Below are 11,431 nucleotides of genomic sequence, written 5' to 3' on the forward strand. Positions count from 1 at the left end.
TGCAGTAATAAGATGTCAGTTATATAGACTGGAGGTATAAATCCACATAAATAAATAAATGCCAGCAACGTGATGGCTCACATTTTGAAAGCGTAAAGACCAATTGATACAGGGGCTAAAAATCTTTCAGTTCATTTACACGCCTAAAATATTTGGACCCAAGCCAATGCCCATTGAAGTCAATGAGAGTCCTTCATGGGACTGATCAGAACCTTACACTTCTAGGGCCAAGGCTTCAGCAAAGCTCTCTTGACTTTACCAGTGTGATACAAGTTTACGCCAGCTAAGGATCTGACTGTTAAAGCTATAGGTGTGCAAATCTGGGCATGTTTCACTGATCGGTGAATGCAATTCCAAAACTGGTGAGTAATTATGATTCCTCGGTTGGATCTGCCCAACTCTCCAAGGCAGAGAACCTAAAATAAAATCCTAACCAGGATCCCTTCAGATGAGCACCACAAAGAATATAAACAGATACTTGGGAACACTTTAAAAAGATGTATGGGGAACTGGAGAGCTCAGATGTAATTGAGATACAGCCTTCACCTTCGTGTCATTGGCTCCACACCACCTCAAGTGGGTAGTGACCATAACATACCATCTGTTGGCTTTTCACTGTCCTGTATGGAAAGAGTTGGTAGTTTCAGTCCATTTATCAGAGGAAAAGTAGCACTATCATAATTGACACTGTGAAAGAGTGTCCACCCCACACAGGACTGTTTATTAATTCCACAGGCTGTACCTGGAGGAAGAGCCAGAGAATTTATTTCAGTTTCAGCAGTGCAGGAATAGACAGAATAAAACCAGGAAGCTGGCAACAGACCGGGGCTGCTGCTGGGAAAGGGCAGACACTCCCTGGGAAGAGGGAGGGGAGGCGTCTTTGGAGGCTGCGGAGACGTATAGACTGAAGTCACTCCCTCAGAAGAGGGAGGAGGGAAGCCAGGAGCTGTAAGAAGCAGTCCAGGGAAGGAGCAGTGAGGGCAGAAGAGGGGAAGAAGCCCAGAACTGCTGGGTTGAGGGTCCTTGAACTGGACCCCGGAGTAGAGGGTGGGCTTGGGTTCCCCTACCAGCTACTGGAGGAGTGGCACCTGAGCCAGTGAATGGGAAGCCTGCCTAGGACTGCTGAAGGAGAGACTTTGATATACCCTGGAAGGAGGGAACACTGAGTGACCTGGCTGGAAGTTCATGAAGAGGGTGTAGCGGTTCCTGGAATGAAAGAGGGGCTGCAGACCAGAGAGAGACGGAGTGGCAGCATGCAACAGTGGGAATGAGCGTCAATCTGATGAGCTAATCCCCAGAGCAGCCAGGAGGAGGCACCAGACTAGTGGTGAGTTGTGCGCCCCATCACAGACACCCTCACTGACAACAGCCCGACTAGGGATAAACAGGACATTGCTTCCCCCGTGTGCAACCTCATTCTGCTGCCCTTGCTTCTGGGTTTCTGAAGAGCCCAGCCAATAATAATCCAGCTCAGGAATGTTAGTTGGCATTGAACTGCTAAATAAAAGGTTTTTGTTTTCCACTGCTATCAGTGTAAGGCTTGCTGCTGCTGCAAAACATTATAGTTTTCCTTCCACAAATTAGTAAACTTCCCTTTGAGATGATGACTGTGGATATTCAGTATCAGTTCCTTGCTGGGGGAAAACCATACTGCAGAGGGTTGAACTGAAATAATGGAATCGGTAGGAGGCACCAGAGAAACATCTGTCACTAAAAAGGAAGCTTCATGATGAAGCAACATACCAGTCGGTCTGGAGGAACAGGCAGAGAGTTGTGCATTGTGCCTTTTTACTTCAGAACTGGTGATAAAAGAATCTTTGGACTTGTGCCCTGAACAGTAAGCAGCATCAAGTGGAACAGAATCTGAGTCTATTAAATGTACTCCATCACATTCGGATAAGCTAATCTGTGCTGAACCAAAGCTTTTCTTGTGGAGTTAGTTAATTGTACAGTGAGCTACAAAGAAGCAGGTAACTTTTAATTCTTTCATCATCATTCTTATGCAATTTTCACTAATGAATGTAGACTTGGGCCACAATGAGGTTTCTCAATCATTAGTAAGCAGGTTACTCATTTTTATTTTCCAGGTTAAAATGGCTATTAATCAGCAGTTAGGTCAGCACTTTAAAATTCTACTTTCATATATCCTTGATGGCACTTTTTCAAATGCGCTGTCTTTCTGCAGGTCTTGTCTCAACCTACTTTTACTCTAGATTTTGTTACCTTCTGTGCACTTGTTCTCTCATGCACTGACTCACTCTGTTTTAGGTTATATTTGCTGTTTTGTACTGAGACACAAAACACATCATTCTCATTATTGATCATAAGTATGTGATCCTTTGCACTTCTATAGCATCTTCTGAATTGGGATTTTAAAGCATTTTAAAACCATAAATTAGTTTAAACTTGCAACATACAGGTGAGATGAGTAAGGGTGACTACCCCTATTTTATAGATGGAGAAATGAAGGCGGAGAGAGTTAGTTCACTGGGGACAGGGATCCTCTTTTCATTGTGTGGCTAGTCAATGCCTAGCATTATGGGGCTGTGGTTTATCAGTGCTACCCCTGTGAAAATAATGAATAATAATAATGTAGGCTGGGATTTTCAAAAGAGCCAAAGGGAGTTAGGCACACAAAACTGATTGACTTCCAGTGGAAGTAAGACACCTGATTTCCTTTGGCTCTTTTGAAAATCCCATCCTAAAATACTAAAAATGCTAATTTTAGGAATAGCATGAACAGTTGAGATTTGGGATTGTAAATGCTGATGACAAACTGTTGTATTAGCCTTATGCAATGTAGCCTTATGCAATGCCTGGTCCAAAAATGGTTCTGAATTGAATGGGAGTCTCTGGACTGACTTTGGTGCGTGTTGGGTCTGGCCGTACATCTTGGCCACTAAAAATTGCTTTGCTCTAACTGATGTGATCAGGTGGCTTAATTATTAATGCTTAACAGCTGTTAACTTTAAAGTAATGTGTAGAGACTAATACACGGAAGGCAGATAGCTCTTTCCCTAAATTACTGTAAATACTCTCTAATGGACCACAAATTGAGTCCGATATGAGCTAGCCTAGCTAGCTAGCATAGCAATTAAGATATTTTTAAAGACAACAATAAACTATTCTAATTCTCAGACTGGAATTTCTCCTATGTCATGTTCCTTGTTATGGAAGGTTCAAATCACAAGAGGGATTATTTTCTGTTAGCATTCAAGTTCTTTTCCTGTACATTTTTCTCTTTTTTTAAATTCAGTTTCATCCACCATTTATAGTAATGTTTACTGAACTGTTTGCTTTTGTTTACCAATTCACGTAGGGGCTAGATTGAGTAATCATCACAATTATTCATCAGTGAGCACTTAGCTGAGGAATGCCACTTAGGTCAATGAAAATGCTCACCACAGTGTGCGAAGGTTGTACAATCCACCCCTTAGCAAGTGTATGCAGATAGGGCAAGATTGTACCCCCCTCACACTGAGTAGTCCTTTACTCCATGCATACTCTCACTGAAGAGAAGTATTCCCTGAGTCAGGTACCCCTTGATGTAAGTACGGGTGGCAGAAGCTGACCCTTGAACATTTATGGCCACAGCCCAATGTCTTTACTCAACATCTGCTCAGGTAAAATTAAGTTCTTACTGACTTCCAATGGATAATTGTAGTGATCTTAGGTTACGTCTTAAGTGCAATAGAAGACCCACAGTGCCAAGACTCAGAACCCAGGTCAATTACCTTGGGCTGGCAGGGCTAGGGCTGCAGGGCTAGAAATAGGAGCGTAGCCATTCCCACTCAGGCTAGAGTCCAGGCTCTGAGACCCGACCCCCTCGCTGGGCTGGGAACTGCACTACATAGTTTCTCTCCTGTTTCCTTGAGGCAATTGATTGTTGTCTGCTCTCAGTCTATTTTTCTGAAGAGGGGGATATTCCAAATTTCACACCACCACCACCACTATGAGCAGTGTGTATATGAAAGGCAGAGAGATGTATTGGATCATATCAAGCATCTGGCTAACACAGTGCAGATTGTTGCACTTTTTCTGTTTTTTTTTTAATGATTTATTGGGGTACAGATAATGACATGCTCATCTCCGCTTTCACCAGACACCTAAGTAGAAAAATACTTGAGCCTGAGTCTCATTTACACTAAGGCCCCTTTGTACCACTCTGCCAGTGTAAAGCGGCTCAAAGTGGGCACCAAATTACATTTGCATTAGTATTAAGGCCCTTTACACTGCCAGACACTGTAAAGGAGCCTCAGCATAACTGAGAATCAAACCCATTGATTGTAGTCAGGAGTTTTACCTGGGAAATGAATGAAAGCTGTAAGGAGATTTGGTCCTTAATTTTGATAGGCCATGATACAAAGCACTGGCTTTGGAGTGCTGGTATCACATAAATACTGTAGCAATACAGTTGACTTGACTGCAATCTAAATTACTAATTCTCTCTGGATTGCTCCATCACTCTTCTTCTCTATGACCTGCCCTCTGCACTATCCCACTGTTGGTTTGAAACACCCACACAGATTGTGTAATCCCCTGGAAGGGCCAGAGGACATCACTTCTCTGTGCTAGGACCACCGCAGCGAACTTCTCCATTCAGAGGTGAAAGTAAGCCGGTCCGGTCCGGCATACCGGCAAGAGCCATTATGCCGTGCTGGACTGCACTGGCTTCCACAGCCAGGATTGAAAGGGCTCAAAGCTCCCCGCAGCTGCAGGCAGCCCAGAGCCCTTTAAATCCCGGCCACAGCTGAGATTTAAAGGGCTCAGAGCTCTCCACCGCTGCGGGCAGCCCAGAGCACTTTGAATCCTGGCCGCGGCTGAGATTTAAAGGGCTCAGAGCTCCGCTCAGCGGCAGGATCTCTGGGCCCTTTAAATCCCTGCCCCAGCCCCACAAAGCTCGGGGTTCCCCCCAGCGACCGGAGCCCCGGGCCCTTTAATTTGCCCCTGAGCTCCAGGGGGCTCCCAGCCACCTCTTCAGCTGGGAGCCCCTTGTTTGTTTTAATGCCCTGGGGCTCCCAGCCTCAGCCGGTGCCCCAGGGCCTTTAAATCTTGAGAGGCCCCCGCCTCTTCCGGATGAGGCCACGCTTACCGGTAAATCCTGTAAGTTACTTTCACCCCTGTCTCCATTCCACTTTTGTGCACGCTGGGGTTCTCCAGTCACGGATGTATGATGCAGGAAGTAATAAGGCCCAGATCCTCAAAGGAATTAAGGCATTGCTCCTCTCAGCATTGTAACACATAACCCCTAGTGGCCTACTGCCTAGTGGAATCCTCAGCCCCAAGCTAGGTGTTCAGGCTGTCCAGACCATGTCTAGTCAGCAGAGCTAGGCACCTAAGAAAGGGATCCTTAGAAGCCAGCAAGCTGAGCAGGGAGCTGCCTAAAAGCCAGCCAGGAGTGAAATGCTGAGGAAAGGGACAGGAAGAGGGGCTTAAGCAGCTGACATGGTGCACCTGCCTGACAAGCCAGAGATAGGCATCTCTTGCCACTCAGGATCCTCAGCCACAGATGCTCATCTGGAGTTAGGCACCTACGCCCAGCAGCTGAAATTGTCTCTCTCACTGTCTGCCTCCTGGTAATTCTCATTACCTCTCTCACACATGACCTGCATTTCCCTGTGCCCCCAGCTGTTGTTTTGTGTGATTGCTGTGCTGTCCTTCACTCCCGCCTGCCCACACACCTATTGGTAGCCTGCATCTCTGGCCCTCCTCCTGAAGGGTCTGCCAGGTATCCAGGCTCAAGCATGCACAGAGCACACCTACAGGAGTGGGCCCTGCAGACAAGACAGGCAGGTTCCCCTGCCTAGTTTGAACATCCTGCTTCAAGGCCTTCAAGCAGTGTGTTAGCTGTGCAGCGGTGTCAGGGCTGAGGCACCTTAGTGGCAGAAACTTAGATGTCTAAGAGATTTAGGCCCCTACAAGGTTAGATGGTAATTGAACAGTGGTTTTGAAAATGTCAGTGGCACCTAAATGGTGGCCTTAGGAAACTAAATACCAGTGAGGCTCTGGGCCTAAGAGTAGAGAGATGAGGCCCTATCCTGCAGTGAGGAAGGGAATAAGTGGGTTGGTCATTCACAAATTGCTGCTTAGGGATAGGATGTGGGCTGACTGGATGTCACCAAGAGATTGGGTGTGAAGAGGCATAATGGTGAAGACAGGAAAAAGGGGGGCTGTGTGGGTCTATTGAGAGTTTCAGGAGTTCAGAAGAAAGGGTTGTATGAAATTCTCAAAGAGAGTAGGGTGAGAGGGTTGTATATTTATGCCACTTGGAGTTGAGTACCCAGTACCTTTGGAAGTTCAGATACTGTTTAGATAAACTTCTGGCATTTTTGGTCCTTGGGAAATGAAAAAAACCTTTGCAATATGATTTTGTATGAAACAGTAGAAGGTGGAATCACTGCACTGAATGCCAGAGGGCTGGGAATACCAGAGGAAACCTCTGGACCACTAAATGTGAATATTAGAAGAATAAATAAGTTGTAAATTATTTTGTAAAAGTTGTTCTGTTGTATTTCATAGCTCTTAATTCTTCCATTGCAGTAACTATTTATCAGGATGAACTGCAACAACACCAACGGCACAGTGCAAGAAAATCTTAACCTTTTACAACTGATTATTTACATCCCAATTGTCTTTTTTGGAGTTATATTTAATATCATTGCCTTCTGGGTATTCTGCTGCAAGCTGAAAAAATGGACAGAAACCAGAGTGTACATGATCAACTTAGTCATTGCAGACTGTTTTCTCCTCTTCACCTTGCCTTTCATTGTGCATTTTCACAGGACTGAACATCCCATAGATAAACTGTGCTATGTCATACAGACTATATATTTTACAAACATGCCCGTAAGCATTTATATCATCACCCTTATAGCCGTCGACCGATTCATTGCAATAAAGTACCCCCTGAAAGCAAAGAATTTCAGGTCCCCATTAAAGGCAGCTGTTAGCTGTGGATTTCTTTGGATAATAATAATCATTTATGCATACTTCAACCCACGATTTACTAAGGAAAGTACAAACATTTGCTTTCGGAAAATTCATGCTGACCCTGCAAAACTTACACTGTTGTCAAGTATTTTGGGTTTTTTTATGCCATTAGTAATACTGAGTTTTTGTTCTATTCAAGTCATCCGGTGTCTGAAGATGAAGAAGAACATGAGTCCACCTGAGGAAACATCAATCCAGAAGGCTCTCTGGATTGTTTCTATGAACCTGAGTGTATTTATCATATGTTTTTTACCTTTTAACGTCGGGCTACTTGTTAGGTATGCAATGGAGGAAGCTGGAGCTGCCTGCTCTTTACTCCACAATGCAAGCCTTTTTATTCGTGTGGCTGCATGGGTAGCAAATTCTAACTGCTGCTTGGATACGCTTTGTTATTACTTTGTAGCCAAGGAATTTCAGGAAGCTTCTTCTCTGTTACCCCCTTTTAAATCTCTGAAGTCTAGATCAAATCAAAGCCAAATCACAACTACAAATGCGCTAAGTGATCACAGAAAAATGTGTAATACAAGGGCGGATCCACAGCACATATAAAATGTCATAGCTCCACTGACTTGCCATAAAGTCTGTTATTATCGTGGGTAATAGTCACAAAAACTTCCTCAAAGTGTACCTGATTCTGATCTCACTTATACTCATCTTACAGCATTCTGACTCGAGTGATTTCAACAAAGTTACTTCTGATTTATACCAATGTAACTGAGATTCCAGTCAGGATCAATGTCTCTCTTTGAAGCTATGCATATGCATATTTTATTACTGACATGCTTCCCTTTGCATATACAGCATTAACCAGCTGACTACAGGAGGCTTTCTCGCATCAGTACAAGGGTCAGTTAGTTTCTTGTACTGCTGTGAACGTGTTTGTAATAAAACCGATGCAGTATCAGAATGTAAATACTGAGATGTGTATCTTTCACATTATATTGGGTTTGAATAATTTACAATATGCTATTTTCCTTCCTGCTGCTCTCAGCCAAACAGTATACATTTGAAGAATGAAGCTGCCATCGGAATTCAGTTTATCTCAATTAGCAGAATTATCACCAACACTAGTCAACTACTGGTGTAACCCCCCTTTCCTCCCTGGGTGACTCGGGAGCAGGCAACACTCACCTGTATGCCTGATGTTGTTGACATTAAAGGAGATCCTGAGTATCCCAGTGGTGATGTTGGATAGGTGGGAATCCTCTATCCACCCCTCTGCTGCAGTCCCTTTATTCCTAAAGGAATTTAAATTTGGCAGTGCCTCCACATACCGCCCCTGTACACACTCAATGGCGTGCCTTGGGAACCTCCAGGAATAAACTTATGTTAATAATAATAATAATCAGTGGCACGTGTCTATGTCAAAGCCCCTACAGGCTCTCAGCAGCACCTCCTGGCTTCCTAGCAGCAGCTCCTGGTATGGACAGAGCTCCACACCAGCAATCTTGCTCCTTTCCCCAAAATGGAGTCCACCGCCTCTGTCCCTGGAAGAGGAAGTGTCTCATTCTTTCCCCAAGGCAATTTGGGAGTTGTGGTCTCTAAGGCTAAATTGCAGCACACAGGATCTTCCCAATTGGGACAGTCCCAACAACGTTCAGAGGTCTGTCTAGTAAAGGGGCCTACACTGGTGATATAAGAACAAGGCTTAATTTCTGTGGAAGTTTTGTGTTAATCTGGTGCATTGTTACAATTGTGGAGGTTTTTCTCCCATTTGTAATAATAATTAAAGGGTCTAATATTCTATGAAATGAGGGAGATGTGCAAAGTATTGTGTGTTGTATGACATGGAAAATTATATGAAGTAAAATAGCAACAATATGCATAAAATGTGAAGAAATGAGACTATGATCTCACTGAATGAATTTCTACAGAGTTCAGTAACAGCCTTACAAGGGTAGTCTTGCAGTGGGAGAGGAAGGTGCTCTCTGCTGCCATCATCTCATGACCCGGGAGCAGAGCTAATATGAGAGTACTTCAGTGGCATTCACTATGCCAGTGTGTTCCTTTGAACAATTTTTGGTTATTCATTTCAGTTTTGGATGTCGAGGTAATGAAATAGTCCTCTTATTGTGTGATTAAAAGGTAGCTAAACTGTACTTAATACACCCTGAGTGAGGGGCTCACCAAAACCACAACCTCAGTTACGTACCCCTGTGAAGCGGCATGTGGCCATGAGCTGGAGAGAAGAAGTGGAAAGGGGTGCTATTTTGTAGGAAGGAAGGAATCCTTGGTGGTGTGAATTCTGCTCAAGGGTTCTAAATGCCATTCACCCTTCCTCCACAGTAAATGATGATAGCATTGTGAAAGATGATGCGGATGTGATTATAGCAGTGGGAATGATGTTCAGGGGTTCCGAGGTAAGATATTTCGTTTTTCCAGGTTTCTGGTTGGATGCTGAAGCCAATGGTGCATGTTAGTTTTAAGAAGAGCCCCTAGATATTTAAACCAAGCTACTGTTGCTGCTGTTAGTGCCTCATAGAAAGATCACTTGTAGAAGGAATTTATTTAGTGAAGTCCTATTGTCAGTGTTATACAGGTTAGCCTAGATGATCACAATGGTCCCTCTGGCTTTATAATCTATGCAAATTCTAGCCAACCCCTGGAGGAGGGTCATAGTCTGCCACCCTTATGTTGACTAATAGTACTTTGCTGCATGAGTAGTTCCATTAATCATGCTAGCACTACCTCTGGAATGAGACACTAAGTCAACATGAGAGTGACAGAATTCAGACCTAAGACACTGATGGAGGAAAAAAGCGATGATGAATTAGCAATTGGCTGAATGAGCATAGTGTGCAAATTAAGGGACATTTTATCCTAGCTGCGAAGTTAGGAGCTGCTTCCAACTTCACCAAATGTCAAGTGTGGGCCCATATGAAGTTGTGGTTCAAACCGATGTCTAATTTCTATTTGAGAATTAATGGAGCAGTGGGTGTGAGCGTGTGTAGATGGGGCACTGTAAATTATTATTTGGGTTTCTATGCTTCCATCATTTGGTGAAGGAAAACTTGACTCCTCTTGCTGTGTGGGAGCCTAGAATTGATTGCACTGTGCATGTTACATGGCATTTGAATGGAAAATGATACGATGAATGGGCTCAGTCAGTGACGGTGAAAGTCAGGCTCATTTGCTTGAAATGAGTACAGCAGCCTATTGCAGTGAAACACTCCCAAGTCTGTTTCCAACCAGTAATGCTGGCGCCAGCAAGCTACTTCTCCAGTGCAACCTCAGTAGATGATCAAGATGCATTGTGGCTTACCGTCCAACGAAGCTCATCCATATAACAATGAGTGAGGCAAAGCATTTACACATGTGAAACGTCCTATTGCCTTCAATGGGACTGCACCAGTGCTTAAATGCTTTGCTGGATTGGGCCTGGGAAGGCTTGAAAAAGAAATGCATTTGGGAGGCATACAAAAGAACGCAGACCTTCATCGGCACAATACCCTTACCTTTAACCTCTCAGAATACCCTGAATGACGTCTCAGGAGGCGTGTCATCCTATGTTAAAGACACTAGCACCTTTTCCATAATAATATCATTGCAGCATCCACATCGCCATTCAATAAGATTAAAAAATAAGGCTCTAAACGCTCATGCTTTAAGGAAATAAGACACCACACTCACCAATTGGAATTTGGGAGAAATGTCCCCTATGAGCAGATTATTCTAGCATTGTCTACTACTGGGTTTCTTGACCTTTCACTGCAACATCTGGTATGAGCCATTATCATAGATAGGATACTGTACTAGATGGTCTACCAGCCTCACTGGTATGCTATTTCCTATGTCCCATGCGCCGTCTCCTCTCTCTGTAGCACCCATGCAAGGCCAGACATAATCTGACCCTACATTAGAGGTGGGCAAAGTCCAGATACAGAGCCGAACGCTTCCAAAGGCTGAGTTACAGCTCATCTTTGTTTGGAGCCTCTCTTCACCAATCTGCCTGCACCTTTCCTTCAGCCCATTATTTAATAGACAGCTATTGCCACACGAGGTCATAAACATATTGCATAAAAATAGACAGTTATAAATAGTTTGACCTATGTCTCTAAGAGGATGAATGTGATCAAGGTAGTCACTTACATTTAACATGAGCCCAACCGCATCAATTTTTTTTTTAAATCAGTTATTCCCTGCACCCCCCCCCCCCAAGAGCTAACAGATGGTATTTAGTCACTTGCCGCAGGCAGTTATCAGTGACGGTCAAGTTTTCAACCCAGTCCAAGAGACTATCTGCCTCACTGCCTTTTCATTGATTAGTGGCCAATGGTTAGTGCATTCCTCAAACTGGAAAGACACAATGTAGGGCAGGAGTGGGCAAACTACAGCCCGTGAGGCTGGATCCAGCCCGCCAGCCTTTTTAATCCAGCCCTTGAGCTCCTGCTGGGGAGTGGGGTCTGGGGCTTGCCTCACTCCAGCGCTCCAGCTGGGAGCA

General features: G+C 44.2%; 1 pseudogene; it reads left to right on the forward strand.

Annotated features, from left to right (window-relative positions):
• The first annotated feature begins 1,692 nt into the window (after positions 1-1,692).
• On the forward strand, positions 1,693-8,275 carry LOC123377889 (annotated as a pseudogene).
• Positions 8,276-11,431: the final 3,156 nt, after the last annotated feature.

The sequence above is a fragment of the Mauremys mutica genome, chromosome 9 (assembly GCF_020497125.1).
Source record: "Mauremys mutica isolate MM-2020 ecotype Southern chromosome 9, ASM2049712v1, whole genome shotgun sequence".
NCBI classification, from domain to species: Eukaryota; Metazoa; Chordata; order Testudines; family Geoemydidae; genus Mauremys; species Mauremys mutica.